Source organism: Aegilops tauschii, chromosome 5 (assembly GCF_002575655.3).
Source record: "Aegilops tauschii subsp. strangulata cultivar AL8/78 chromosome 5, Aet v6.0, whole genome shotgun sequence".
In the NCBI taxonomy this organism is placed as follows: Eukaryota; Viridiplantae; Streptophyta; class Magnoliopsida; order Poales; family Poaceae; genus Aegilops; species Aegilops tauschii.
Genome location: NC_053039.3, coordinates 526,806,251 through 526,834,093, shown reverse-complemented (window position 1 = coordinate 526,834,093; position 27,843 = coordinate 526,806,251). Strand labels below are relative to the sequence as shown.

General features: G+C 48.0%; 1 long non-coding RNA gene and 1 pseudogene across 1 annotated transcript; both read left to right on the top strand.

Moving 5' to 3' along the window:
- The first annotated feature begins 2,352 nt into the window (after positions 1-2,352).
- On the top strand, positions 2,353-3,629 carry LOC141022521 (uncharacterized). The gene is made up of 2 exons (XR_012183760.1): positions 2,353-2,899; positions 3,419-3,629. It is a non-coding gene; the product is annotated as an uncharacterized lncRNA (long non-coding RNA).
- Positions 3,630-7,761: 4,132 nt separating this feature from the next.
- LOC109770534 (uncharacterized) lies at positions 7,762-20,029 on the top strand (annotated as a pseudogene).
- The last annotated feature ends 7,814 nt before the right edge of the window (positions 20,030-27,843 follow it).

Below are 27,843 nucleotides of genomic sequence, written 5' to 3'. Positions count from 1 at the left end.
TGCATATTTTGTACTTTGCTTGGAATTCTTGTATCAAGTTGGTGCCTCATCAGCTAACAGTAATCCTGGGGCTGGTGAGCGCAAAGGCCGTTTTCTGGAAAATTAATATCCCGAAAAACCGGTCCTGACAGCGCCGCACACGGCTAACAATATTTGTTGTGTGTTCTAGGCGCCCCCTCCCCACATATATATAGGTGGGAGCGGGAGGGGGACAGCCATGGGGCGGCCCAAGTAGGAGGAATCCTACTTGGGGGCCTTGTCCAATTCGCCCCCTACCATCTTTTCCTGAGAGGGAAGGAAGGGGGAGAGAGGAGGGAAGGAAGGGGGAGGCCGAATTGCCTCCCCTTCCTTCTCTCTTCCCCCTTTCCTTTCCCCTTCCTATTCGGCTAGCAAGGGGGCGCAGCAGCCGATGTTGACTGCTATGTTTCCCCTCTTGGCCCAATAGGCCCATATAGTTTGCCGGGGGCACCCTGGAACCCCTTCCGGTGACCCGATACGTACTCGGTACCCTCGGAACACTTCTGGTGTCCAAATACTATCATCCTATATATGAATCTTTACCTCTCGACCATTTTAAGACTCCTCGTCATGTATGTGATCTCATCCAGGACTCCGAACAACATTCAGTCACCAAATCACTTAACTCATATAATACAAAATCGTCATCGAAAGTTAAGCGTGCAGATCCTACGGGTTCGAGAACTATGTAGACATGACCGAGAAACCTCTCTGGTCAATAACCAACAACGGAACCTGGTTGCTCATATTGGTTCCTACATATTCTTCGAAGATATTTTATCTGTCGTACCGCAATGACAACATACGTAATTTATTTTGTCATCGGTATGTTACTTGCCCGACACTACTGGAATCAGGGATTTTGCCGTCTGCCAGTTCTTTGCCGTCTGCTTGCAGACGGCAAAGAAGGTCTTTGCCATCAGCTACCAAACAATAGACGGCAAAGAATTGGCAGACGGCAAAGAAGGTCTTTGTCATCTGTTATTTCTTTGCCGTCTGCTGGCAGATGGCAAAGATTTGGCAGATGGCAAAGAATCTTTGCCATCTGCCAGCGGACGGCAAAGAGGTGCCCGCGGATGCCAGTACACTGCAATGGTCCACCCCCTCTTTGCCGTCTGCCAGCAGACGGCAAAGAATCTTTGCCATCTACCAGCAGACGGCAAAGAGGGGGGCTATCTTCGGATCTGACCAGTGGATCTCATTTTCCCCCCGATGGGCCGAAAGAAGCGCATCCCCCCACCAAACCCTACTCCGCCCCCACATTCGCCCGCCGGCGCCCTCCTCCGCCTCGCCGATGCGCCGGGGTCGCCGCTCCTCCTCCGCGCCCACGGCACCGTCCACTCCCGCGCCGCCGCCGTCCTCACCGACCCCGCCGCCCGCGCACGCCACCACCAGGCTGCCCTCCTCGCCGCGCGCCGCGCCGTTGACCTCGTGCCCGACTCCCTCGAGCTCGCCCACTTCCGCGCCCTCCTCCTCTACGAGGCCGCCAGCGACAACCGCGCCTACGAGGAGGTCATCGCCGAGTGCGAGCGTGGGCTCAAGATCGACGACCCCTCCGACCCGGAGCCCCACTCGCTCAGGCTGCCCGCCCCCGACCCCGACCAGCTCCGGGCCGAGCTTCGCAACCGCGCCTCTGCTCTCCTCCGGCCGGCGTGCCACCGCGCCTCGTCTCCTCCAGCCGGAAGGGTACCCAACGCCCCCCCCCCCCCCCCGCCCTCTACCCATCCACACACCCGGCTCTCCCGGCTCGGCGCGCAGTCCACCATGGAAGGGCACGGACGAGGCCGGCGCGCCTCCAGCGGGTAGGCGCGACCCCGCCTCTCACCCTCTCTGCCGTGCTCGGCCCTAGGTCCAACCCCGCACCCCTACCCCTACCTCCGGCGCTCCTCTGTTTTGCCTAGTAAAGCTGTTCATAGCATCATTAGGAATTCCTATGATTTTGCAAGAATTTCACTTCGTGTTTCTGAATGTTGATTACATCCATATGCAGACCTATTTGTGTTATATATAAGTCAGGCCTTTGTTCTCTTCAAATCATTACTCTGCATTGAGTTTATCTATTAGTACAACTCAAAGTGGTAGGACATGTATCTGTTACATTTTTCTGACTTTGACTATCTGAGTGCACTGTAATCCAAGAGATTGTTCTTCATTCTTCTTGCAGGAAAGACGTGATAATTAGGAAAATTTTGCTGATGCATTGTCAGAGAGTTTTGGTCGACTAATGGCAATCCGTCTCCTATCGCGTCAAAATCTGAGGAAGCTGGTTGGTGTAGTCTTGTAGCATGGTCAGATTCAGACTCAGCTATTTTTTTTTCTTTTTTGTTCCTACAAGATGTTCAGCTTAGCTTTAAATACAGTAAATTTGGATACTGGAAATGTTATATGACTCTGTTCTCATGTATCCAGCATTATCCATGTTGCTCTTGACATTGAGGCTTTATGAACAAGTAGAACACACCTGACAAGACAGCTGTCAATGAATGCTATGAGGTTTAGGAGAGACTTTGTGGATGTTTTTGCCTGTTACCACGTGTTGGCCACTAGAACAAGTAGACATTTTAGATGGCCCTTTTTTGTCTGTACTTGTGTATGTCATCTGTTAGAACTGGGATTGTTTTTGGTTTTGGCCTTGATAATACTAACTCTACCCTTTAGTTCAATCAGTTTCAAGGCCGCCCTTTTGCTCTCCACAATTCAGCCCTCTATTTTCCTGTTTGAAAAAGATGTGCTTATGTCATTGTGTTTGTTGAACTGTACAGCATAACAACAGTGGAGTGACTTGCAGGTGCCTCATGTGAATTTGATGGCTTAAGCCAAGAGGAGAAAGAAAGGGCTCTGCATATGAAAAGATACCAACATTATTGTTTCCATGAAATTGGTAATATATGTGGCATGTGTTTGTTTATCTTTTCTGCAAGAGCAACTTGTGTCCTGAGACCTTCTAGTGGTACTGAGACCCATAAAAAGAAATTGTCTTCTTGCATGATCACTTACTGAAAATAGGGACAATCAGCTTTACTTCTGAGTACTTAGAAGTAGTTAAGTTATCTAAGTTATTATGGGTACTGTTACAATGTGCTTGTATTGAACCATCTATCCAAGTTTATTACTAACTCTATATGTGCTTCTCTGCACCTATGCTTGCCTGTATATCTATTTGCTTTATGGGCATGACTCTTGTGTTTGTTTGCTTGTTGTACTGTGATAATTGCAATGCTTATTTAGCGACAAAATTTGCTCTTAATGTACTGTTGCAGGATCTGGATATCTCTCAAAAATTAGTACTTTCTGGTGTTGATCTCAAGTGCTGGCTCCTACAGCATTGCATTTCACCAAGTGAAATGCTACATTTCTACTCCTAACCCATTCTCTCTTTCTTAGTGTTTTTGTTATGCAGGTTGGAAGAAAAGAAGAAGATCCAGAGAAGATCTTAGTAATAAGATAGTTTTTAGGAAAATAGATATTTAGTTTTAGGTCATTTCTTCTAATTTCAGATATGGAGTGCTTGTCTTTAGTTTTTGTTTTGACTTTGTGAAACTTGCTAACTATGGATGAAACTGTGTAATATTGATGAAACTATGTATATGTATGGATGAAACTTGCTACTATTGGTAACATGTGTTGGATATGCTATATTGGTACTATGTATGGATGAAACTTGCTACTATGTATATATATGTGTGTTTGATTTTCTGTGAAAATGAATGGGTATAAGAAGAAACAGAATTGATGCCTATTTGGTCTCTTTGCCATCTGCCAGAAGATGGCAAAGAGCCTGCAGTCTTTGCCGTCTGCCAGCAGACGGCAAAGAGCCATGACCTTTGCCGTCCGCCAGCAGACGGCAAAGTGCCCTTTGTCGTCGCTCGTTCAGCCGGACGTTTTGCCGACTGCTGGCTGACGGCAAAGGCCTTTGCCGTCCGGGATCTGTGCCTTTGCCGTCCGCCATGGCGGACGGCAAAGAAGCTGATTCCAGTAGTGCGAGATTCGATCGTCGGTATCTTCATACCTAGTTCAATCTCGTTACCGGCAACTCTCTTTACTCGTTCTGTAATGCATCATCCCGTAACTAACTCATTAGTCACATTGCTTGCAAGGCTTATCATGATGTGCATTACCGAGAGGGCCCAAAGATACCTCTCCGATACTCGGAGTGACAAATCCTCTTGATCTATGCCAACCCAACAAACACCTTTGGAGATACCTGTAAATCATCTTTATAATCACCCAGTTACGTTGTGACGTTTGATAGCACACAAGGTATTCCTCCGGTATCCGGGAGTTGCATAATCTCATAGTCAAAGGAATATGTATAAGTCATGAAGAAAGCAATAGCAATAGAAGTTAACGATCATTATGACAAGCTAACGGATGGGTTTGTCCATCACATCATTCTCCTAATGATGTGATCCCGTTCATCAAATGACAACACATGTCTATGGTTAGGAAACTTAATCATCTTTGATTAACGAGCTAGTCTAGTAGAGGCTTACTAGGGACACGGTGTTTTGTCTATGTATCCACACATGTATCAAGTTTCCGGTTAATACAATTCTAGCATGAATAATAAACATTTATCATGATATAAGAAAATATGAAATAACAACTTTATTATTGCCTCTAGGGCATATTTCCTTCAAAATCTTGAGCCATCAACTCCCCCAAGCTTAAGTCTTGCTCGTCCTTGAGAAACTAAGAAATTAAAAGAATGAAAGGGAGATTGATAAATGAGTGGAAAGAAGTTTACTGGCTTGTGAAGATATAATATGTCCATTCTCACAAATCTACAATCTTAATTAAGAGAAATACATGCATTTGAATGATTGCACTTAAACTCATTGCCTAGCCACGTATGGTTTCATATCACTAAGTTATAATTATTAAGTTAAACCTTCCATAGTTAACTAAGTGCGGAGCAAGCAAAAAATTATCCAAGAGGATGCATCTATTTTGGGGCTTTTCAAAACACAAATACAACCAAGGGTTTTGGTTAGAAGAAAACATAGTACTCAAGTATCTCACTAACACCCACTAGTCCCTCCTAATCATGACTCTCAAGTACTTCCATCGATCATTGTTCGACAAAAGTTCAATCTTTGATAATGGGGTTATGCCAAAATGTGATAGACATGATGGGGTTTTATCAGGTTTTTCCGCCCGTGGCCTAAATTTGTACACTATGGATCAAGTTTATCTCTTACGAGCGTAGCGATCAGCAACCGGTCTTTACCATAAACACGCCACTCAAGAGAAAGTCGAACAATCTCAGCGTAAGCTCGACAACGGTGACAAAGTCACATTTACACGTGTAAAGCAACATATAGTGACGAGGCATGGAACCAGCAAGAAGCTGAAGCGCCATGATTTATATTGCAGACAAGCTTTGACATAATCTCGATCACCTCAAATATGCATTCTTCAAAACAACTCTATCAGTAGGTACTATCAAGTCAATCAAATTCAGTCATATCGAGTTGAGTGCCTTAAGTGCTCATTCCCTTCAAAACTCCGAGCCCATGAGTTTCTTCAAAAACTTTTTCCTTTCTCACCGGGTTTCTTTTAAAAATTAAAACCATGCTTTGCATCCAAGTTTCAGTAGCAAGAGGAAGTGGGAATTATAACTAACTGATATTCAACTAACATTGTGAACGAAACCTAAATGCAACCAGCCAAATAAAAGTATCAACTTAATAAAACTTGAGAGATAGGTCATATATTATACATCCTCGCGTTTGCTTGCTCTTTTTCTCAAGTCACTTCTCCATTTTGTTCTTCTCATTTCCAATTTGCTAGCGGTGTTCAAACCTATGGGCTCATAGAGAAACATCAACAAAGAGAATTTCAAGAAATAAAACCAAAATCTTCTCTAACTTTTGTTATGCAAAACTAAAAGTAGACATGACAACATAAAAAGAAAATAAACAAAAGAAGAAAACAAAATATGCATGCAAGGGTAAGTAGGGGAATGAGTTTCCCCCAAGCTTAGGCTCTTGCCTAGCACAATCTAGTCCATGTCCTTGTCATTGTGGCCACGTGGTGCATCGCTCGGTCAGTGAAACATCAGTGGTGGATCACTGAGGACGATGGCGCATCGCCGAACTATCCGACGGAAGGTGTGAATGACAAGAAAGACTACACGTTATGTGGAAGGATCCCTATGTTGGTGCTACCTTGCTGGTACTCGTTCCCAGGTAGAGTACATACTTGCCACCATCAATCCACCGGCACGGGAGTGGACCGATCTAGCATCATCTTTTTTTTACCTGATTTACAACAGAATTTTTGTCGGCAAAACTGTTCTTACTTTCATAAAAATCGCGCGAAAACCTATTTCTTTTTTGAAATTATTATTAACAGTCAAGAATCCATCCTCTGCTTCCGCTCTCCTCGCGTCCATCCCATGGCACCGCAGTGCCTCAGGCGCTCCTCCGACAACCCCTCCTCTCCTCGTAAACACCGTCCGCACCGATCCAAACCCGCAGAGCACCACGACCGCGATGGCAATCCCAAGAGCATCCTCTCTTCTCGACCGGGACAGCCATGGCGGCCGCACTTCTCGCCGCCGCGCCCTCGCCTCTCCCGCCGGCATCTTGGAGACGGAGACCTCTCCTCGTGGCACCGCCGCCCGCTCTCCGCTGCCTCAGGGCTCCAGCATCCGCTCCTCCCGCAATCCCGCCGCCTCCCCACAAAGCTCTCGCCCCCGTCGCCAGAGCCGTGCTTTCGGTCTTCAGTTCGAGGGATCGTTCGTGTGTGGTTCGTGGGATCGTCTCCGACGTTCGTGGGACTCCAAGTACAATCTACACCGACGTTCGAGGAACTCCAAGTACGATTTACACCGACTCGTCTACTTCCACCGCACTCCAGAGTCGGTAACGATCGATGATCCGAACCCTATATGCATCTTCATATTGTTCCTGGGTGTTGTGTTGGGCGTTTTTTTTCTACTACGTTTCCCAACAGCAAGCAACATAGGCTGGTTTGGGGTTTCCAAATAGGACATCAACGCCACGGCTTGTGGCGTTTCTAAAAGGGCCAGGTCATGAAATAATTTTGTGAGAAGTTCATTTTGTGCTATAAACTACAGTAGTCAGCATGTTCCAATCGGCACCTCCTCCGCGGCGTCCTACTCGGGTGCTGGCTCAGCCTGGGCAATCGCTCCCGGGCCTCTTGCGTTCCTAGCCTCATCAATCTGATTGAGAGTGAGTACCCACTACCGGCGAGTAATCACCTGGAAAGCTTGCAAAAAATCAAGCGAATGTATGCCTCCTTCCGTTGAGGCATCGGGCACTTATAAGAATTTTCCCCTCCATGATTTTCATCAGGGCCAATAAAATGACTGGAAACCATGACCCCCTTGTTAAGCTTAGTGTGCCCGATAACATGGTTAAGCGTCGATGTGGCAATGTGCTGCAACCGATGGAAGTGACGCCGCGGCCACAACAATACGGGTTGCGTGACGGTCGCAACCATAATCAAAGAGAAAAGTTGAGATCGGCGGACTTTTTTGCTACGACTGTGATGGAGAAGTGGTTACCCAGAGAAGACAACGGTGTTGCGCGCGACTTGCAACCGGTCAAGGCAATCCTGAACGCACGCATTGCTTCAATCCAACTGCAGGGGAGTGGACCGATCTGGCGCTCTGCCGGTCGAGCATCGCCTTTCTTTTTTTGACCTGATTTACAAAAGAATTTTGGTCGGGCGAAAACCTATTTCTTTTTCGAAATTATTATTAACAGTCAGCAATCCATCTTCTGTTTCCGCTCTCCTCGCGTCCGTCCTATGGCGCCGCAGTGGCCTCGGGCGCTCCTCCGACGACCCCTCCCCATCTCGTAACCACCGTCCGTACCGACCCAAACCCGCAGAGCGCCACCGCCGCGACGGCAATCCTGAGAGCAGCCTCTCTCCTTCACCGGGAAAGCCATGGCGGCCGCACTTATCGCCGCCGCGCCCTCGCCTCTCCCGCCGGCATCTTGGAGACGGAGGCCTCTCTTCGCGGCTCCGCCGCCCGCTCTCCGCTGCCTCAGGGCTCCAGCCTCCGCTCCTCCCGGAATCCCGCCGCCTCCCCGCAAACCTCTCGCTCCCGTCGCCAGAGCCGCGCGCGCGTCGGCGCCGGCGCGAGGCGGCGGTGAGGCGACGGAGGAGCGCGGCCAGGCGCCCGGCGACTGGGCCGCGCTCGCGGGGCGGCTGGCGCTGGGCGCGCTCCTGGGCTCCGCCGCCCTGCTCGGATGCCGCAGCGTGGCCCTGGCGGCGGCGGTGGACTCCATCAAGGCCTCTGGATTCGGGCTACGGGTCGCGGCCTCGCTGCGGAGGCTCGGCTGGCCCGACGACGCCGTCGTGTTCACACTTCCACATTGCCGGTGCTCGAGCTGCGCGGAGCAATTCCTGCCGGGTATTGGATGCGTCTTCACCCCGTCCGGCTGACCGTCCTGGCAGTTTTGGGGTACATTTCTTATCCCCAGTGTCAATGCTTCATTTGAGTAGATTTAGTGTCAGTTCCTCAAGGTGTTCGACAGTTTTAACTAATGACGAAGTGGATTGACTTTGTAGCATTTTATTTTTGCCTGTTGAAATAAACCCCATTTTGTACTAAACCTGAAGGATTAGAACTGCCCCAAATAAAGGGCAACACACAAGTTTAAATGGCAGATAAGTCATCTGTTGCAAAACGATATCTATCCTAACATGCAAACTAAGTGAATATTAATATATGACTCATTTTAGTGAGTGTGGAACTGAGGTTGCTACTTAACTGACGGCCATCTCAAGACAACTTAGCTATTGTCTGTTTTTGCTCAGGTTAATTGGTAGTTCTCTAGTTGTGCATTGCTAAGGTTTAGAGATAGTGACACTTGATTATTGCTTACTAGTTACTACTACAGATTTGCTGTTCCTACATGGTATTACAGCTGATTCTGAGGAGAGCACATTATGATCAAGGGACTGAAATTAGCAAGTTAGCAACTGTAGTTGAATGGAAAAGGTTCACATTTTGACCCTAAGTTATATGCTTTGCTGACTTTATCACATAAACAAATTTTCACTCTTAGTCCCCCAAAACATAGGTACCTCTTTCCCTGCCTGTTTTTCTGAGCTCTGCTTTAAATTAAAGAAAGTGGAAGTCTGTACATAGCTCAAAACCAGCTAAAAAACAAAGAAAAATACATGCCATTTACTCTCGATCAAGCTGGCCTGTACATGGAAGGTCAGCATGAATGAAAAGGCATGCTCTCACCGGAGGAGGCCTGGGCATTTTGGAAGATCCCGTGGCAGCGCTCCTTCCACAGGGGGACAGACTACATAAATCACATAGGTGCAATCTTCTGGCCTTGGGGATTTTTGACTCCAAGTGAAGATTTTCTCCACCGGCCAACGACGGAAGACCTCAGGGCAATTGCAGAAGCTCTAGGATGAGAGGAGGAGAAGGCAAACCAAATTTGCTTAGCAAAAGAACATCCCAGCATTAGATGGTTCGCCGATTCCAGCACCTGGTCACACACATCATTGTGCGGCCAGCCTCTCGATTGCAGCCTGTCTCCGCGGTATGCAGTCTGTTCTGCAGGAGAAGCCAGAGGAAAAACTGCACTTCTCCTTCAGCTCGAACATGCCAAATCTTCAGGAGGTCATTACAATGAATTTGCCGAAGAACTAGCTATCATATGCAGACACCCCGAGTAAGAGTTGCAGGCTATGAGCTTCTAAGCCCCCCCTCCCCCCTGACCAAATCTGCAAGAACATGCCAATTTCCTCCTCCAAGTTAATACTTTCAAGGCCCTTCATCCACTGTCCTCCCCTGATCCCATCTCAAACAGAGATACTTTTCCTAGAGGCCAACCGGTATAAGCTGGGAGCCATATCGACTCCATCAAGCAACCGTCGAACCAGAATGAGGCCTTTTCCTCATTCCCAATGTGAGTCGAAGTGTAGTTCGCAAAGAGCTGCTGACAGGTCGCATTGCAAGGAAGAGGCAGTCCTTTCCATGGTCTGTCCACATTGTCCCAGTTGAACCATAGCCATCTTAACCGCAACGCCCTGCTAAAGTGCTCCAAATCTTTCACTCCTAGCCCCAACAGTATGTAGACGAGCAGACTTTCACCTAGCTTACTAAACACTACCCCCGTGTGCCTCTTATCCCCACTAGAGAAAACTTCTCCTGATCTTGTCTATCGTTTGATAATCCACTTTGACGGTGGAAAAGCAGTGAAGAAGTAGTAGGTTGTGACTTGTGAGCGCAGTCAGCATAGAATTGATAAGCGTTATACGCCCCTTTCCTACATGAATTTTACCTTCCATGGCTTCAACCTCAATTCTGTCCAAGAGAGGTTGGCATTCAATTCTTCTACGGGTCCTTGTGCTGAGAGGAAGCCCTAAATAGTTGCATGTCAATGACCCCAGCAAACCACCAAAAGGTGGTCACTGCGAATAGGCTAGGCCACACACTTGCTGAGATTCACCTGAAGACCAGAGACATTGCCGAAGAAATGAAGGAGGCCTGAGGCCACAGCAAGCTCCTCCTTGATAGAGTTCAAGAAGAGAGCGACATTATCTGCATAAAAAACTTGTTCTCATCTTCTCAGCTCTTTGCATGACAGGGGATAAGAGGCCATGACCAGTAGCTTTGGTCAGAATGCACTGTAAAGGTTCCAGGGGCAAAATGAAGAGCATTGGGGGAAGCAGGTCTCCCTGTTTGAACCCTCTTATGAATAAAAGTGCCATCAGGCCTCCCATTGAGCAGAACTCTTGAGTAGGAAGAACTCAGGGTCAACGAAAAATGATCCCTCCGACGAGCACTGAAACCATAAGCCTGAAGAGCCTCAAGCAGAAAAATCCCATCTGACTGAATCAAACGCCTTAGCAAAGCCCAGTTTGAGGAAAAGTAGAGGTATTTTCTTCAAGTGAGCTTCCTTGGTAACCACGAGCTGCCGCGCTTAAAGCTGATTTGGAAGAACTGGGTACTGCCGAAAGTGAAGTTCTTTCACTGGCTAGCCAACATGGACAGGTGCTGGACTGCCGACAGATTGCAACGCCGCGGCCTACAGCACCACCCTCGCTGCCTACTTTGCGACCAAGAGCCTGAGACAATTCACCACCTGCTTGTCTCTTGCACTTTCTCTAGGCAGGTTCGGCACGACACGCTCTCCTGGCTAAGGATGACTTGCAGACCACCGGACCGCGAGAACTTCCTCAACGAATGGTGGCTCGCTGCCAAGGAGACGACCCCAAACCACTCCGCAAGGGACTCACCACCATTGCGCTGTTGACAGGATGGATGATCTGGAAGCAGCGCCACGCTTGTGTCTTCGAATGAGATCGACCATCTGTCCCCCTCTTGACAGAGAAAATTAGAGCGGAAGCCGCCCTCTGGGCTCGGGCCGGGGCCTCAGGCCTTCGGCTGGTACTCCCAGCCACCTGGGACGTCCATTAAAACCTTTGTAATGCTCTCTGTAAACCGTCTCCTAGGAGGCATGTAACTTTTTCCCCACCTTTTCAATGAAAAGAAACGCAAAGTCTTTGCATTTTCTCGAGAAAAAAAAGAAGCCACATCTTTTTTTGGAATGAGAACAATATTGGCAGTATTCAGCAGGTGCCAGTGATCACCTCTCAACTCATGCATTTGATTTAGGGCAGCTAGAAGGTCCGAGCACACGATATCCCCACAGGTTTTGTCAAAAGCCCCAGTAAATCCCTTCGGGCCCGGAGCCTTCTCAGCATGGAGATGGAGATGGTGTCTTTGAGCTCTGTAAGCGATAAAGTATCATCAAGTTGCAGAAGATAAGCCGAGGGGAGTTGCAGGAAAAAAAGCCCAGCTAAACCCCATAAAGTCTCTGGCAAGCCTCCTTGATCAGGGAAGTGAAGCGATGCAGTAGCACCTTGTTAGGAATAGCAACTTGATATTATCAGGAGACTAGAATGCAAAAGGACAAAAGGCACTAATATAACTTAACACCCCCCCCCTCAAACTCATGGTGGATCCACAACACTGAGTTTGGAAAGGTGAAATCCATGTTGCGCTCTAGTCTGGGCCTTCGTGAAGAAGTCTGCTAGCTGTAACTCAGAAGGTACATATTGTAGAGCAACAACATGATCTTGCACAGCAGCGCGCACATAAGAAGCATCAACACCAATATGCTTGGTAAGCTCATGCTTCACAGGATCCCTCGCAATACTGATAGCACCTGTACTGTCTGACAAGAGGGTGATAGGTGTAGTAACAGAAACACCAAAATCCTCCAGTAACCATCGTAACGCCGTCAGAAGAGACATAGCTCGCAACTCAGCCTCTGCACTCGAACGGGAAACTACAGTCTGTTTCTTCGTCTTCCAGGCAATGAGAGAACCACCAAGAAAAATACAATAAGCAGAAAGTGAACGGCGATCGTAGGATCACTAGCCCGCATATCATCCGAATAGGCCTGGAGCTGTAACGAGCTAGAACGGGGAAAGAAGAGACGGCGAGAGATCGTGCCACGAAGATATCGTAGAACACGAAGAAGGTGACTATTGTGTACCGAAGTGGGAGAAGAAACAAACTGACTCAGGATATGGACATGATAGGAGATCCGGACGAGTGACAGTGAGATAGACAAGACTCCCAACAAGATGACGATAACGTGTCGGATTAGACAAGGGCTCACCATCAGAAGCGCGAAGGTGAACATTGAGCTCCATAGGAGTCGCAACAGTGCGCTCATCACTAAGAGCCGCACGAGTAAGAAGATCCTGGATATACTTTTCTTGGGAAATAAAAAAGCCATCAGAGGTGGAGGAAACCTCAATCCCAAGAAAGTAACGAAGAGGACCAAGATCGGACATAAGAAACTGCTCACTGAGGCGGGCCTTGACAAAGGCAATGTACTCAGGGTCTCAGGGTCGTCACCAGTGATGATCATGTCATCAACATATAGAAGAAGAAGAGTCCAACCACGAGCTGAAAGGTGGACAAACAGCGCCGGATCATGAGCACTTGCTGAAAAACCAGCGGTGGTCACCACAGAGGCAAAGCGCTCAAACCAGGCGCGAGAGGCTTGCTTAAGGCCATAGAGAGAGCGACGAAGACGGCATACCATGCCATCATGAATAGAATACCCAGGTGGTGGCTGCATATATACCTCCTCATGCAACTCACCATTAAGAAAGGCATTCTTAACATCAAGCTGAGAAACAGGCCAATGACGAATAGAGGTCACAACGAGAAGTGTGCGGATAGTGGTCATATGGGCCACAAGAGCAAAAGTCTCATCGTAATCACGACCATGCTCCTGCTGAAAGCCACGAGCCACAAGACGAGCTTTGTAACGCTCAAGAGAACCATCAGAGCGAGTCTTAACCTTGTAGACCCACTTACAAGTGATGGGACGAACACCGGGAGGAAGAGAAACAAGATCCCACGTGCCAGTGCGCTCAAGAGCAGCAAGCTCCTCTGCCATTGCAAACTGCCATTCAGGATGAACAACAACATCGCGATAAGAGGTAGGCTCAAGTACAGCCGAAAGACCATATCGACTAGGAGAATAGCGGTTAGGGGGAGGGCGAGGCCGAGCCCGAAGACCATAAGTCGACTGGGATGAGGAGGACGACGCACCAGAAGTAGATGGCACATTTATGCACAACACGTGAACGACGAGTATAATGGAAAGGAAAGGAGGGAAGAGGTGGAATCACTGGAGGTGGAGACGGGGAATGTATCGATGATGAAGGTGAAGAAGGAGAAGGTATCGGTGATGAAGGTGGAGAAGGGGAAGGCATCGGTGATGAAGGTCGAGAATCATGCGATGAGGGAGCAGAAGAATCCATGGGAGAGGACGGCGTCGGATCTGCAACAGCGGGACGAGGAATAGGAATACTGGGCACAGGGGGAGGTGTATCCGAAAACGTAAGAAAAGAGAGGTCCTCCAGTGAAAAAGCAGAGGAGGATGGACGCGTGTAGAAGGGACAAGACTCATCAAAAGGCACATCCCGGGAAATACGCATCCGGCGACTGATAGGATCCCAACACCGATAGCCCTTGTGCTCATCACTGTATCCGAGAAAGACACTCAACAGACTGAGCGGTCAGTTTGGTGCGTTCACGAGGTGCAAGCAAGACATAGCAAATGCAACCAAACAACCGAAGCGCCGAATAATCAGGAGAACGATCAGAAAGATGCTAGAGGAATACCACCCTACAGAGCAGATGAGGGCTGAATGTTTATGAGATATGTAGTAGTGGAGACAGCCTCAGCCCAAAAATGAGACGGAAGAGAGGCGGCAGTCATCATCGCACGAGCTGTCTCAAGAAGGTGACGATGGTTGCGCTCAGCCACACCATTCTGAGCGTGAGCACCAGGACAAGAGAACTGAGCAATAGTACCTTGCTCAGCAAGAAAACCACGTAATATTTCTGATATATACTCGCCAGCAGAATCAGCACAAAACACACGAATAGGTGTAGAGAACTGAGTGTGAACCATGGCAGCAAAGCACTTATAAATAGAGAGAACCTCACTACGAGAAGACATAAAGTAAAGCCAAGTGTAGCGAGAGAAATCATCTATAAAAATAATATAGTATCGATGACCCCCTTTTGAAGCGAAGGGAGACGGCCCCCACACATCAGAATGTACTAAGTCAAAAGGGCGTTGAGACACCGACTCCCTAGTAGGACAAGGTAACTGAACTTGTTTACCAAGCCTACAACCCTGACAATGTAAGGAGACATCTCCTGAGACAGGCCCCATAAGACCACGAGCCTACAACCCTGACACTGTAAGGAGACATCTCCTGAGACAGGCCCCAGAAGACCACGACGAACAAAAGACGATAGTCGAGAACCACAGAGGTGGCCAAGTCGATGATGCCACTGCTGGAAGGAGCTGGTAGCTGAAGCGACGAAGGCAGATGGACTAGCGGGTCTGGTGGCAGCGGAAGGAACATGAAGCCAGTCTAACTCCCAAAGTCCCTGAGAATCAGGGCGGCGAGGGCCTGCCCCAACTAGAGCCTTCGTGCGACGATCTTGAATAGTGCAAGAACCAACGTCAAGAATGACACGACAACCAGAATCAGTAAGCTGACTCGCAGAAGATAGGTTTATTGTAAGGCGAGGAACATGAGAAACATTTGGAACATGAAATGAAGAAGTGGAAAGAGTGCCTCGACTAGCAACAGGAAGAGGAGTACCATCAGCAGTAAGAACATTAATAGGAAAATCTAGAGATCTAAGAGAGGACAAGACAGAAGAATCAGAACATATATGAAATGAAGCTCTAGAATCCAGAACCCATGAGGATGTACCTAACTGTGTAGATGGTGATCTCTCAGCACTGGAAGCACTAGTCAGAGCCTGCAGTACCTGTCGAAGAACCTGAAGCAACAAGTAGACGCTTAAGCTTCATAATATCCTGCTCAGTCAAGGAGACAGTAGGCGACGTCGAGGAAGAAGCACGGGTCCCAGTAGATGAATTGGGCTCCTTATTACGCATATCACGCTTCTTGAAGCACTCAGACTCCGGGTGACCATCCCTGGTGCTGTAGCCGCAGTGAGTACGAGGACGAGAGCGACCCTCACTACCATAAGGTTGGGTAGTAGCGGCGGAGCACTAGAGCGGGAAGACACGGGTGGAGCAGCAGCTTGAGCAGCGAGCACAGAGGGAACCTGAAGCAGACTAGCACCACGGAGGCGAGTCTCCTCAGCACGAAGCTCAGAAAGCACCTCAGAAATAGGAACACGGCCACGAGCAAACAACTGAGCACGTCGAGGCTCAAACTCTCCATTGAGCCGCGATAAGAACTCATAGACGCGCTGAAACTCCCAAGTCTGACCTCACAGTCTGGCAACATGGGCAAGTGCCACAAACAGCAGTGCGAAGGGAGTCAAGCCGGCGCCAGATAGCAGAACTTTGAGTGTAGAACTCATCAATAGTGGAGTCTCCCTGCTGAAGAGCATGCTCCTGACGGACCACAGACAAGTAGAGAGCCTCACCAGAGGGCTGATAACGCTGGCGAAAATGAGCCCACATCTCAAAGACAGTACCGAAGCCCATAAACTCAGAAGCAAACTGAGGTAGAGGTAGAACGCTGGAAGTGAGAACAGCCACGGCATGAGCATCATCATCACACCACTGAGTGTAAGCAGACAGATCATCACGATAAACGGAAAGAGCCTCCGAATAAGCCAAGACCTGCTGGTCATAAGCAGCAGCCGCTTCATCAGCAGCAACCTTGGCTGTAGCCCTATCATCACCAGAAGCATCTGCTGCAAGAGCCGGTGGCGTCGGCGGTGGAGTAGGTGCCGCAGGAGAGATTGGGCGAGGAGGACAGGGGGCCTCGCCGGAAAGAACACCCCACAGACAAAGGCCCAGCTAAACCCCATAAAGTCTCTGGCAAGCCTCCTTGATCAGGGAAGTGAAGCGATGCAGTAGCACCTTGTTAGGAATAGCAACTTGATATTATCAGGGGGCAAATGCCAACATATATACATGTACAAGGGATGCCAAGAGACTAGAATGCAAAAGGCCAAAAGGCACTAATATAACTCTAAACACACCTGAGCTTTAGCATCATGGTCACATGTCTCTTCACCCATCAGATTTTTCAGAGCGGGAATGTGATTCTTCCTCCTCGGGATCATTCGCTTTAACGTGAAAAACTTTTGTGTTTGCATCTACAGATTTGGTCCACATAATACAAGATCTATGACCCATCTCACTCTGTCAAGTGCTGCAAAGCCAAGCAGCTTTGATTTCAAGAGAAAACGAAGGTTTCATTTTTTTTGACAGCAAATAGACTTTATTCCTCTCATATGATTGTCATATCATTTACAAGTAAGTGAGAAATAAAGTCAGGGATTACAGTATCCTAGGAACTTGAGTTTCTAGTGCTAAAAGAGTGCCTAGCTATCTCATCTGCAACCTGATTAGCCTCCCGGAAGCAATGCATAAAGGAGATGTTTGCGAAGTCATTGACAGTTGCTTTCATTCAGAAATAAGAGCTACATCTGGGCCAAAATTTGCATCCATCAGCTGAACAGACTCCACTGCAAACAAACAATCAGATTCAATATCGGCATTGTTGCACCCCGGACTTCCGAGCAGGTACAGTCCGTTTCTAATAGCTGTTATCTTTGCCGAATCAACGTCGCAAACATGCTGAAGGAACCATTCAGCAGCAGCTATAAAATCTCCGCGTTCATCTCGCGCAATGGCTCCACAGGCCCCAGATAAAGTGTCCGCATGAAAGGAAACATCTACATTAACTTTCACCTTTCCAGTACATGGTTTCTTTCACATATGCTCCTTCATACGGGCTGGCATCTTTGGGGTCATTGATCGAATATAATTTGTTGCTAGAACTCGAATGGACATAGCTGTTCTCTCCGGTGTTTGAATCGCCATTCCTTTAACAAGTTGTTGATGTTGCCACCATAAATACCACGATGCTACTACAGCTAGTTCAGCCGTTGGTTTCATTCCTTAGCGAATAGCTCACGTTCCTCCTGATCAAGGTCCAGCTGGAAAATCGCCTCATTGGCTACCTCCTTTCTCAATCTCACTTCCTTCTTTAATCTTGTATATCGCAATTTCAGAGCATGAGCAGTTCTTGAAAGCTTTGATGTGCAGAATCTTTACAGCATCCTTCAAGCGAACAGGTTTAGCCCTGCCTCAAGCAGCTTCTCTCTGAATCCCTCCATCATTAGCCAATAAGCCTCATATCTGAACCTTTATAGTGCTTGAGATCCATCTTCTGGAGGACCATTGAACAGTAATGCAAAATGGCAGCTGAGGCCGGAGACAACTGATATTACAAGTGGCTCAGCTCCCAAGATTAACACGATCGATTTTTTAATGAACCGTGTTCTCTCTTTCCTTAGACCAGGTGAACCTCCTTCCATTAAGAGCAATTTCCTGGAGCTCAAGATCCTCAATCAAGTTTCTAAAGCGGCCCATCATTCTGAGATTAATGTTGGAGTTGCTTTCGTCGCAGACACGACAAATGAGAGATTAAAGTCTCCAAGAATCATCCAATCAGGCAACACACTATTCTTTATGCTCTTAATCTCGTTGAGAAAAAGAATCTTATCACTGTCCTCTGGAGGCCCATACACAGCAGCATTATCGGTCAGATCAGTAATAGTACCAGTAATAAAGTGAGAGCCTGAGGCATTATAGTTGAAGGAAATAGCAAAATCATCTGTGCTGGCAACCAGGATCCCACCTCTTGTACCATTAGCAGCTCTGAAGAAGTCCTCAGAAAATCTGCTGCCCAGGACATCCGCCACAATGTGGACAAGCAATAGGAGCCCCCTTCCCCTGAGAGAAACTAGGACATGGTACTAATATTGGAGTACATGTATTCAGTTTGTAAGAGGATGAGATGAACGTGTCGATCTTCCTCTCAAGCTCTTCCCTCTTAAGCCCCAACCACCCGACTCAACTGCTGCCCACCTCACTACTACAAAGGTCAGTGTCACCTCTATTTGAAACGTCTTCGACAACCTCCTGCAGAATTCCAATACAAATTTTTTTCAAGGATACATCCCAGCGGATGCATCAGTATCATAGAAGAAGCAAAGCTAAAGTGGCCAGTACAACACCGGAAACCAGTTACAACACCTCCAGCCAGCCGGAGGCCCAAGGTTCCCGAATCAACTACTCACTAACAGCCCACCCCACATCTAACTCCATCAGAAGAGCAGAGCTCAGTAGCTTTGCCAACTTCCAGTCCCTCCCCTCGTCGCAAACCTTCTGAAGAACCACACACGTGGACGGAGCCGCGCTGTTGAATACTATGTCAACGAGCAAGACCGCCGTTCGAGTATCCCTGGCACTCCGCCCCTTGGTCACTCGCGAGCTCCACCAGTCAACCAAGTCTGTATTCAGGTCAGGCATTCAGTCTATCTCCCCCCAAGCCGTCAGAACCGCTGCCCAAGCCTCACGAGAGAAGACGCATCCCAGCAGAAGAATTCCAATACATCAACATTCGGAGAAAATCTGCACTTCCATTTTTGTAGTGTGCAGAAGACAGAAGAGAGAGGGAGAGAGTGAGATAGGAGGGTGTAGGCAGGAAGGTGATGTGGCATCCGCATGCATAAAATACGGGAATCCGGATGATGTGGAAGCCAAGTGCTATTCAGCATTGATGTTAGTAGTTTTTTATCCTGGTGATTGATATATAGGGCCGTGATGATGTTTTACTGTCATTTTACGGTGGCCCAACTAAAATGTAAAGCCAGTTGTCACTCTAGTATCAGCAACGTGTGATCTCTCTTCAGAAATTGTTTAATGCTATATGTATAGAACTTGATATGTACTCTCTGTTTCTCCAGGAACATGGTGCCTGTGCCATTCATCATCCTCTACCTGAAGAAACTCGCAACCTTCCTCTCGCAGAGAAGTGCTTGGGCGACCCGGATAATGGACCTCCTCTTCGAGCGGGCGCGACGGAAGGCTGCGCCAGTCGAGGAGTTCCAGTGGCTCGGGCTGATGCTGTTTGCCGCTGTCCCGTTCCCAGGCACCGGAGCATGGACCGGCACCATCATCGCGTCCGTCCTTGGCATGCCGTTCTGGTCAGGTTTGTCCGCGAATTTCGTGGGAGTGGTTCTTGCGGGGTTGCTGGTAAACTTGCTCATGAACCTTGGTCTGAAGTACGCCATTGGCACCGGGGTACTCCTCTTCATTGTGTTAACTGCCATGTGGGGTGCCCTTCATGGTCTCAAGAAATCGCTGAATACGAAATGATGCTTTGGTTGAATCCACACCGAAGTGTTTTATGTATGTTTTGCATGTCCGTGAGAGGAGTCTGTAATAACCCTTGCGAGGCGTGTTTGATCAGTTGAAAAGGTCATTTCTGCGTTCCCGCTGTTGCAGTAAACTGTCAGTTCATAGTCTTTTGCTTGCAGTTATTCGTCAAAGATTCAGGGCAACTGAACAGATGTTGTTTCAGTGAATCCCTTGAGTTTGCAACAATAGTAGTAGAGATCCAAATCATAAGATGTTGTCGAGATGGAAGTCTGTTACTGCAATTTCATGTCACAAACTTGTCTTTGTGGTAACTACAGACTGAAGTTTCATTGCCGTAAGATAGTAGAGATGAAACCCATGGAGGTACGAAACTACAATGGGGATACACAGTACAGTAGTTTGTAACAGAATTTACAAGATGTTGTGTTAAATCTCTTCCGTTTCCGTCTGTAAAGGAAGAAGGTGCGGCTGGCGAACACATTGGCAGTACCACATCCCTCCGTACCTGCTGCTCAACAAGAGAGATCCGAACGAATAAAAACCATTGCACAGAAATGAAATTAGGCCAACTCCAGCGCGTGACCCCATCCGGAAGTCCGTTTAGCCCGAATTCTGTCTGTTTGGGGTGGCCAATGGGGTCATGTCAGGGCCTGTCCTGGGATGCGGTAGCCGTGCGCCCAACGCGCGGACGCATCCGGTCCGCCACGGCCATGAACAAATATTTTCTTGGGCAATTTTCTTTTATTTCATCGACAACATTTTCATACATTGGAGTAGATCAACTACATTTTGACTAAAATAGCAAGACCAAAGCGAGTGCGGCGTTTCTGCTCTCGGGCTCAGCTGCACCCACGGTGACGAAAAAATTCAAAACAAATACTAGAAAAATTCAAAAAATTCCAATTTTTTTGGGGTGGTAGATAATTTGATGCGTGAGGTTCGCTGCAAATTTCAACTCATTTGGACATTTGAGCAGCTCTCTGTAAAAAAGACAAAATCGGGGTCTGTAAAAAAGTTTACTGTTCACGCACTGTTTTGACCCGATTTGTCTTTTTTGCCGAGAGCTGCTCAGATATCCAAATGAGTCGAAATTTGGAGTGGACCTCAGGCATCAAATTATCTACCACACAAAAAATGGATTTTTTTTTAATTTTTCTAGTTTTTTTGAATTTTTTTCTGACCGGGAGCAGATGAGCCTGGGCACCGATTGGATTTTCGGACCAAAGCAAACAACAACTACAATTAGACATTTTAAAAGGAAACCAACTTCCATAACTGCTCCCTGAAGTTGGTTTAATATCTTCTCGATGTCTTCATTGTTTATCTGCAGATTGTCGACCTTCGCTACTTCGGTCTTCTTCTTCGATTCTAAAGAAGTAGACGTTGCTTCCCATCTAATGGCATTTCTAATCTCATCTCTATTCTCATCTCTACCCACTACTCGAGCAAGAAGTGCACGAGTATCTATCAAATTTCGTCCTATTAATAGATCAATGTATTCTTCTTTCCAATACCAAAACCTGCAGGGAGCCTACACACAAATTCAAAGCATTGTAAGAAAAACTACTGAATACGCGCCGAATCCGAATCACCACCGAAGTAGGCATATACCTTGTCCGTTTTTGCATTTGATGAACACCCACCTGGGATGTTCCGGCATGGAAGAAACGCGGCGCACGACCTTCTTCCCGCAGTCGCCACACCCCACGAGCGGCACCGGTGAGCCGGCGAGCCTTTCGGCTAGCGCCGAGCCCGGACGTTGGCCGGGCGTGCCGGCGAACTTCCGGCGAGACAGATTCGAGCGGCTAGAGGCGGAGTCCGTGAATGCATATGGGCCCCGAGTTGCTAGGGCTGTGCGGCCCTGCTCGGCCAATCCATGGCGAGGCCTGCCGCCGGCGACCCAGATGCGGGCAGATTCACACAGATCCGGCGACCAAAATGTGGCCGGATGCACACAAATCCGGCGGGCCTGGGATAGTTTATCCCGGGACGAGGGCCGCCGGCGGCGGCTATGGCGTGGGTTGGGGAGGGTGTGGGCTGGGAGTCGCTGCGGCCGGGGACGAGGGGCGGCAGCGGCGAGGACTGGTGTGGGATGGGAGGAGGGGGGGGAAGGGGTGACTTGTGTCACCGACGAGCGGGCCAGGGGTGACGAGGGCACGCATCGCAGCCGTCTGCGCGTGTCGGTTGTTAATAAGAGATTGCCCAAGGAAATAGGTAAAAGAAATTTCCATTCAAGTTCGACCGCTAACGAGGCCAAACTTGGCCGTGGATGGGGTGAAAATGGACGGAAAACGGACATTTGTCCGTATGGGACCGCGCGTTAGGCGTCGTCGTCTGTCCGTTTATCCCAAACGAACGCGGCTGAACAGGATAGGGTCACGCGCTAGAGTTGGCCTTACCAAGGGAAGCAAGGGAAGATGATACAGTAAAACAAAAGGTAGCAGCGCTGTGAAAGCTTTCTTGGCCGCTTTTCCACATGGCTACCCTTGATCCCACTACCTCCCTCCACTGGTCATTGGTCATGGTCGTGTCGTGTGGGTTCTCGGGATATACTCTACTGAGATCTCTACTCTACTAGTACTACTCGGTTTTGCAGCCCGACAGGAAGATCACCAGCGCAGCCCAAGACCTCACCTGCGTCGCGATTCTGCTCACCCCTCCTCTGTCGCCTGCCTGCTTGTTCCCCAATGCCAATGCAAGGAAAGCCAGGGAAGGTAAAAGTTGGTGAGGAGGAAACGAAAGGGCTGCACGGGCAATGCCCATTGCCAATGGAAGGCCGAGAAGGGACCAGCAGGAGCCATGGCTGGATGCATGCAGTGCCACGGCTCGCCCGCGCTGCCTCCCTCCCTCCCTCCACCGTTGCGGCGTGTCTTTCTTGCCCTCCCTTATCGGCAAAAAACACATATTTGATCTGAAAACGAAATTAATTCACAAAATGAACTGCCGTTGAATTTTTTCACAAACTGACTTTTTTTTGGCGCCTGACAACTAGGCACCACACTACACTGTGCAGCGACTAACTGACAGGCGTTGCACATCTGGCCAGCGTGGCATCCCATGGCCTCACCCCTGATTGTGCAGCGCCTAAACGAAAGGCGTCATACTACCATATGCGGCGCCGAGACGAAAGGCGCTACACATGAAAGCAACAGAGGGTTCCTACTGTCTAAAATTTACAGAGTCAGTGTGCGACGCCTAAGAGCTAGGCGCTACACTATACTGTGTATATAGTGTAGCGCCTAACGCATAGGCGCTGCACTTGTTGCCCCGCCGAAATCCATTCCCTCCTTCACCACTAACCCCTAACCGCTAGCTAGCCTGCTGCTACTACTCAAAAGATGAACACTGATTCACCAATATAAAGCAGCGCACAACGGCAAAAATTCGTGTTTTGACCCTTTTCACATACTTTATCAGGATCTGACACCGGTCTGGAAAATTTTCGAGATTTGACCCTTTTGCTACCATCGCCGACCCTGGCGGTAGCATACACAGGCTACCACTGCCCTCCCCGGCGGTAGGTGCCCTAACGGCGTCTGGCTGTTAACGGCCACTGACACGTTGCAAAGGTACCTACCGCCACCAACTCTGGCGGTAGGCTCTAACATCCTACCGTCGGGGACTCTGGCGGTAGGGTCCTCGATAAGGTTGTGAGGGGTGGGGGCTGTGCTCCCCCACCCACTCATTCACCCCCATTTCCATTCTCCCTCTTTCCAGCTCAAGCTCTATCCCCTCTTCTTGAAGGAAATACGCCCTAGACGCAATAATAAAGTTGTTATTTATATTTCCTTATATCATGATAAATGTTTATTATTCATGCTAGAATTGTATTAACTGGAAACTTAGTACATGTGTAAATACATAGACAAACAGAGTGTCCCTAGTATGCCTCTTTGACTAGCTCGTTAATCAAAGATGGTTAAGTTTCCTGACCATAGACATGTGTTGTCATTTGATGAACGGGATCACATCATTAGAGAATGATGTGATGGACAAGACCCATCCACTAGCTTAGCATAATGATCGTTTAGTTTTACTACTATTGCTTTCTTCATGACTTATACATATTCCTCTGACTATGAGATTATGCAACTTCCGAATACCGGAGGAACACTTAGTGTGCTATCAAACGTCACAACGTAACTGGGTGATTATAAAGATGCTCTACAGGTGTCTCCGAAGGTGTTTGTTGAGTTGGCATAGATCGAGATTAGGATTTGTCACTCCGTGTATCGGAGAGGTATCTCAGGGCCCTCTCGGTAATGCACATCACTATAAGCCTTGCAAGCAATGTGACTAATGAGTTAGTTGCGGGATGATGCATTACGGAACGAGTAAAGAGACTTGCCGGTAACGAGATTGAACTAGGTATGATGATACCGACGATCGAATCTCGGGCAAGTAACATACCGATGACAAAGGGAATGACATATGTTGTTATGCGGTTTGACCGATAAAGATCTCCGTAGAATATGTAGGAGCCAATATGAGCATCCAGGTTCCGCTATTGGTTATTGATCGGAGATGTGTCTCGGTCATGTCTACATAGTTCTCGAACCCGTAGGGTCCGCACGCTTAACGTTCGATGACGATTTGTATTATGAGTTATGTGTTTTGGTGACCAAAGTTTGTTCGGAGTACCGGATGAGATCACGGACATGATGAGGAGTCTCAAAATGGTCGAGAGGTAAAGATTGATATATTGGACGAAGGTATTCAGACACCAGAAAGGTTTCGGGACGTTTTGGATATTTATCGGGGAACCGAGGGGTTACGGAACCCCCCGGGGAAATTATGGGCCTCAATGGGCCATAAGGGAGGAGAGGGCAGACCATAGGGTGGCGCCCCCCCTAAGGGCAGTTCGAATTGGACTAGGGGGAGGGGGCGCGGCCCCCTCTTTCCTCTCCTTCTCCCTCTCCTTCCCTCCTTCCCCCTCTTGGAATAGGAAAGGGAGTCCAACTAGGTTTGGGAATCCTAGTTGGACCCCCCTTGGCGCACCCCCTCATGGCCGCCGGCCTCCTCCCTCTCCTCCTTTATATACGTGGCCAAGGGGCACCACAAGGCACAACGGTTGTTTCTTACCCGTGTGCGGTGCCCCCCTCCATAGTTTACCACCTCGGTCATATTGTCGTAGTGCTTAGGCGAAGCCCTGCGCGGATCACATCACCAACACCGTCGCCACGCCGTCGTGCTGACGGAACTCTCCCTCGACGCTCTACTGGATCAAGATCTCGAGGGACGTCATTGTGTTGAACGTGTGCTGAACACGGAGGTGCCGTACGTTCGGTACTTGGATCGGTTGGATCGTGAAGACGTTCGACTACGTCAACCGCGTTAACTAACGCTTCCGCTTTCGGTCTACGAGGGTACGTGGACACACTCTCCCCGCTCGTTGTTATGCTTCTCCTAGATAGATCTTGCGTGATCGTAGGAATTTTTTTGAATTACTATGTTCCCCAACAGTGGCATCCGAGCCAGGTCTATGCGTAGCTGATATATGCACGAGTAGAACACAATGAGTTGTGGGCGATAATAGTCATACTGCTTACCACCAACGTCTTACTTTGATTCGGCGGTATTGTTGGATGAAGCGGCCTGGACCGACATTACATGACCGCGTTCATGAGACTGGTTCTACCGACGTGCTTCGCACACAGGTTGCTAGCAGGTGTCTGTTTCTCCAACTTTAGTTGAATCGAGTTTGACTACGGTCGGTCCTTGTTGAAGGTTAAAACAGCACACTTGACAAAAAATTGTTGTGGTTTGGATGCGTAGGTAAGAACGGTTCTTGCTAGAAGCCCGTAGCAGCCACGTAAAACTTGCAACAACAAAGTAGAGGACGTCTAACTTGTTTTTGCAGGGCATGTTGTGATGTGATATGGTCAAGACGTGATGAGATATAAATTATTGTATGAGATGATCATGTTTTGTAACCGTTATCGACAACTGGCAGGAGCCTTATGGTTGTCGCTTTATTGTATGAAATGTAATCGCCATGTAATTGCTTTACTTTATCAATAAGCGGTAGCGATAGTCGTAGAAGCAATAGTTGGCGAGACAACAACGATGCTACGATGGAGATCAAGGTGTCAACCCGGTGACGATGGAGATCATGACAGTGCTTTGGAGATGGAGATCAAAGGCACAAGATGATGATGGCCATATGATGTCACATGTTTTGATTGCATGTGATGTTTATCCTTTATGCATCTTATTTTGCTTAGTACGGCGGTAGCATTATAAGATGATCCCTCACTAAATTTCAAGGTATAAGTGTTCTCCCTGAGTATGCACCGGTGCTACAGTTCGTCGTGCCGAGACACCACGTGATGATCAGGTGTGATAAGCTCTACGTTCACATACAATGGGTGCAAGCCAGTTTTGCACATGCAGAATACTCGGGTTAAACTTGACGAGCCTAGCATATGCAGATATAGCCTCGGAACACTGAGACCGAAAGGTCGAACGTGAATCATATAGTAGATATGATCAACATAGTGATGTTCACCATTGAAAACTACTCCATCTCACGTGATGATCGGACATGGTTTAGTTGATATGGATCACGTGATCATTTAGATGACTAGAGGGATGTCTATCTAAGTGGGAGTTCTTAAGTAATATGATTAAATGAACTTTAATTTATCATGAACTTAGTACCTGATAGTTTTTGCATGTCTATGTTGTTGTAGATCAATGGCCCGTGCTACCGTTCCTTTGAATTTTAATGCGTTCCTAGAGAAAGTTAAGTTGAAAGATGATGGTAGCAACTACACGGACTGGGTCCATAACTTGTGGATTATCCTCATTGCTGCACAGAAGAATTACATCCTGGAAGCACCGCTAGGTGCAAGACCCGCTGCAGGAGCAACTTCGGACGTTATGAACGGCTAGCAGAGCAAAGCTGATGACTACTCGATAGTTCAGTGTGCCATGCTTTACGGCTTAGAATCGGGACTTCAAAGACGTTTTGAACATCATGGAGCATATGAGATGTTCCAGGAGTTGAAGTTAATATTTCAAGCAAATGCCTGAATTGAGAGATATGAAGTCTCCAATAAGTTCTATAGCTGCACGATGGAGGAGAATAGTTCTGTCAATGAACATATACTGAGAATGTCTGGATACCACAACCACTTGACTCAACTGGGAGTTAATCTTCCTGATGATAGTATCATTGACAGAGTTCTTCAATCACTGCCACCAAGCTATAAAAACTTCACGATGAACTATTGATACGTCCATTTTGCATCATGCTTTTATATCAATATTTATTGCATTATGGGCTGTTATTACACATTATGTCACAATACTTATGCCTTTTCTCTCTTATTTTACAAGGTTGACATAAAGAGGGAGAATGCCGGCAGCTGGAATTCTGGGCTGGAAAATGAGCAAATATTAGAGACCTATTCTACACAACTCCAAAAGTCCTGAAACTTCACGGAGGCACTTTTTGGAATTAATAGAAAATACTGGTGAAAGAATCAACCGAAGGGGGCCCACACCCTGGCCACGAGGGTGGGGGGCGCGCTCTACCCCCTTGGGCGCGCCCCCTGTCTCGTGGGCCACCTGGAAGCCCCCCGATGCCCATCTTCTCGTATAAGGTGTCTTTTGCCCTGAAAAAAATCGGAAGGAAGCTTTCGGGACGAAGCACCGCCGTCTCGAGGCGGAACCTTGGCGGAACCAATCTAGGGCTCTGGCGGAGCTGTTCTGCCGGGGAAACATCCCTCCGGGAGGGGGAAATCGTCACCACCGTCATCACCATCGATCCTCTCATTGGGAGGGGGTCAATCTCCATAAACATCTTCACCAGCACCATCTCCTCTCAAACCCTACTTCATCTCTTGTATCCGATCTTTGTCTCAAAACCTCATATTGGTACCTGTGGGTTGCTAGTAGTGTTGATTACTCCTTGTAGTTGATGCTAGTTGGTTTATTTAGTGGAAGATTATATGTTCAGATCCTTTATGCATATTAATACCCCTCTGATTATGAACATGAATATGATTTGTGAGTAGTTACGTTTGTACCTGAGGACATGGGAGAAGTCTTGTTATAAGTAGTCATGTGAATTTGGTATTCGTTCGATATTTTGATGAGATATATGTTG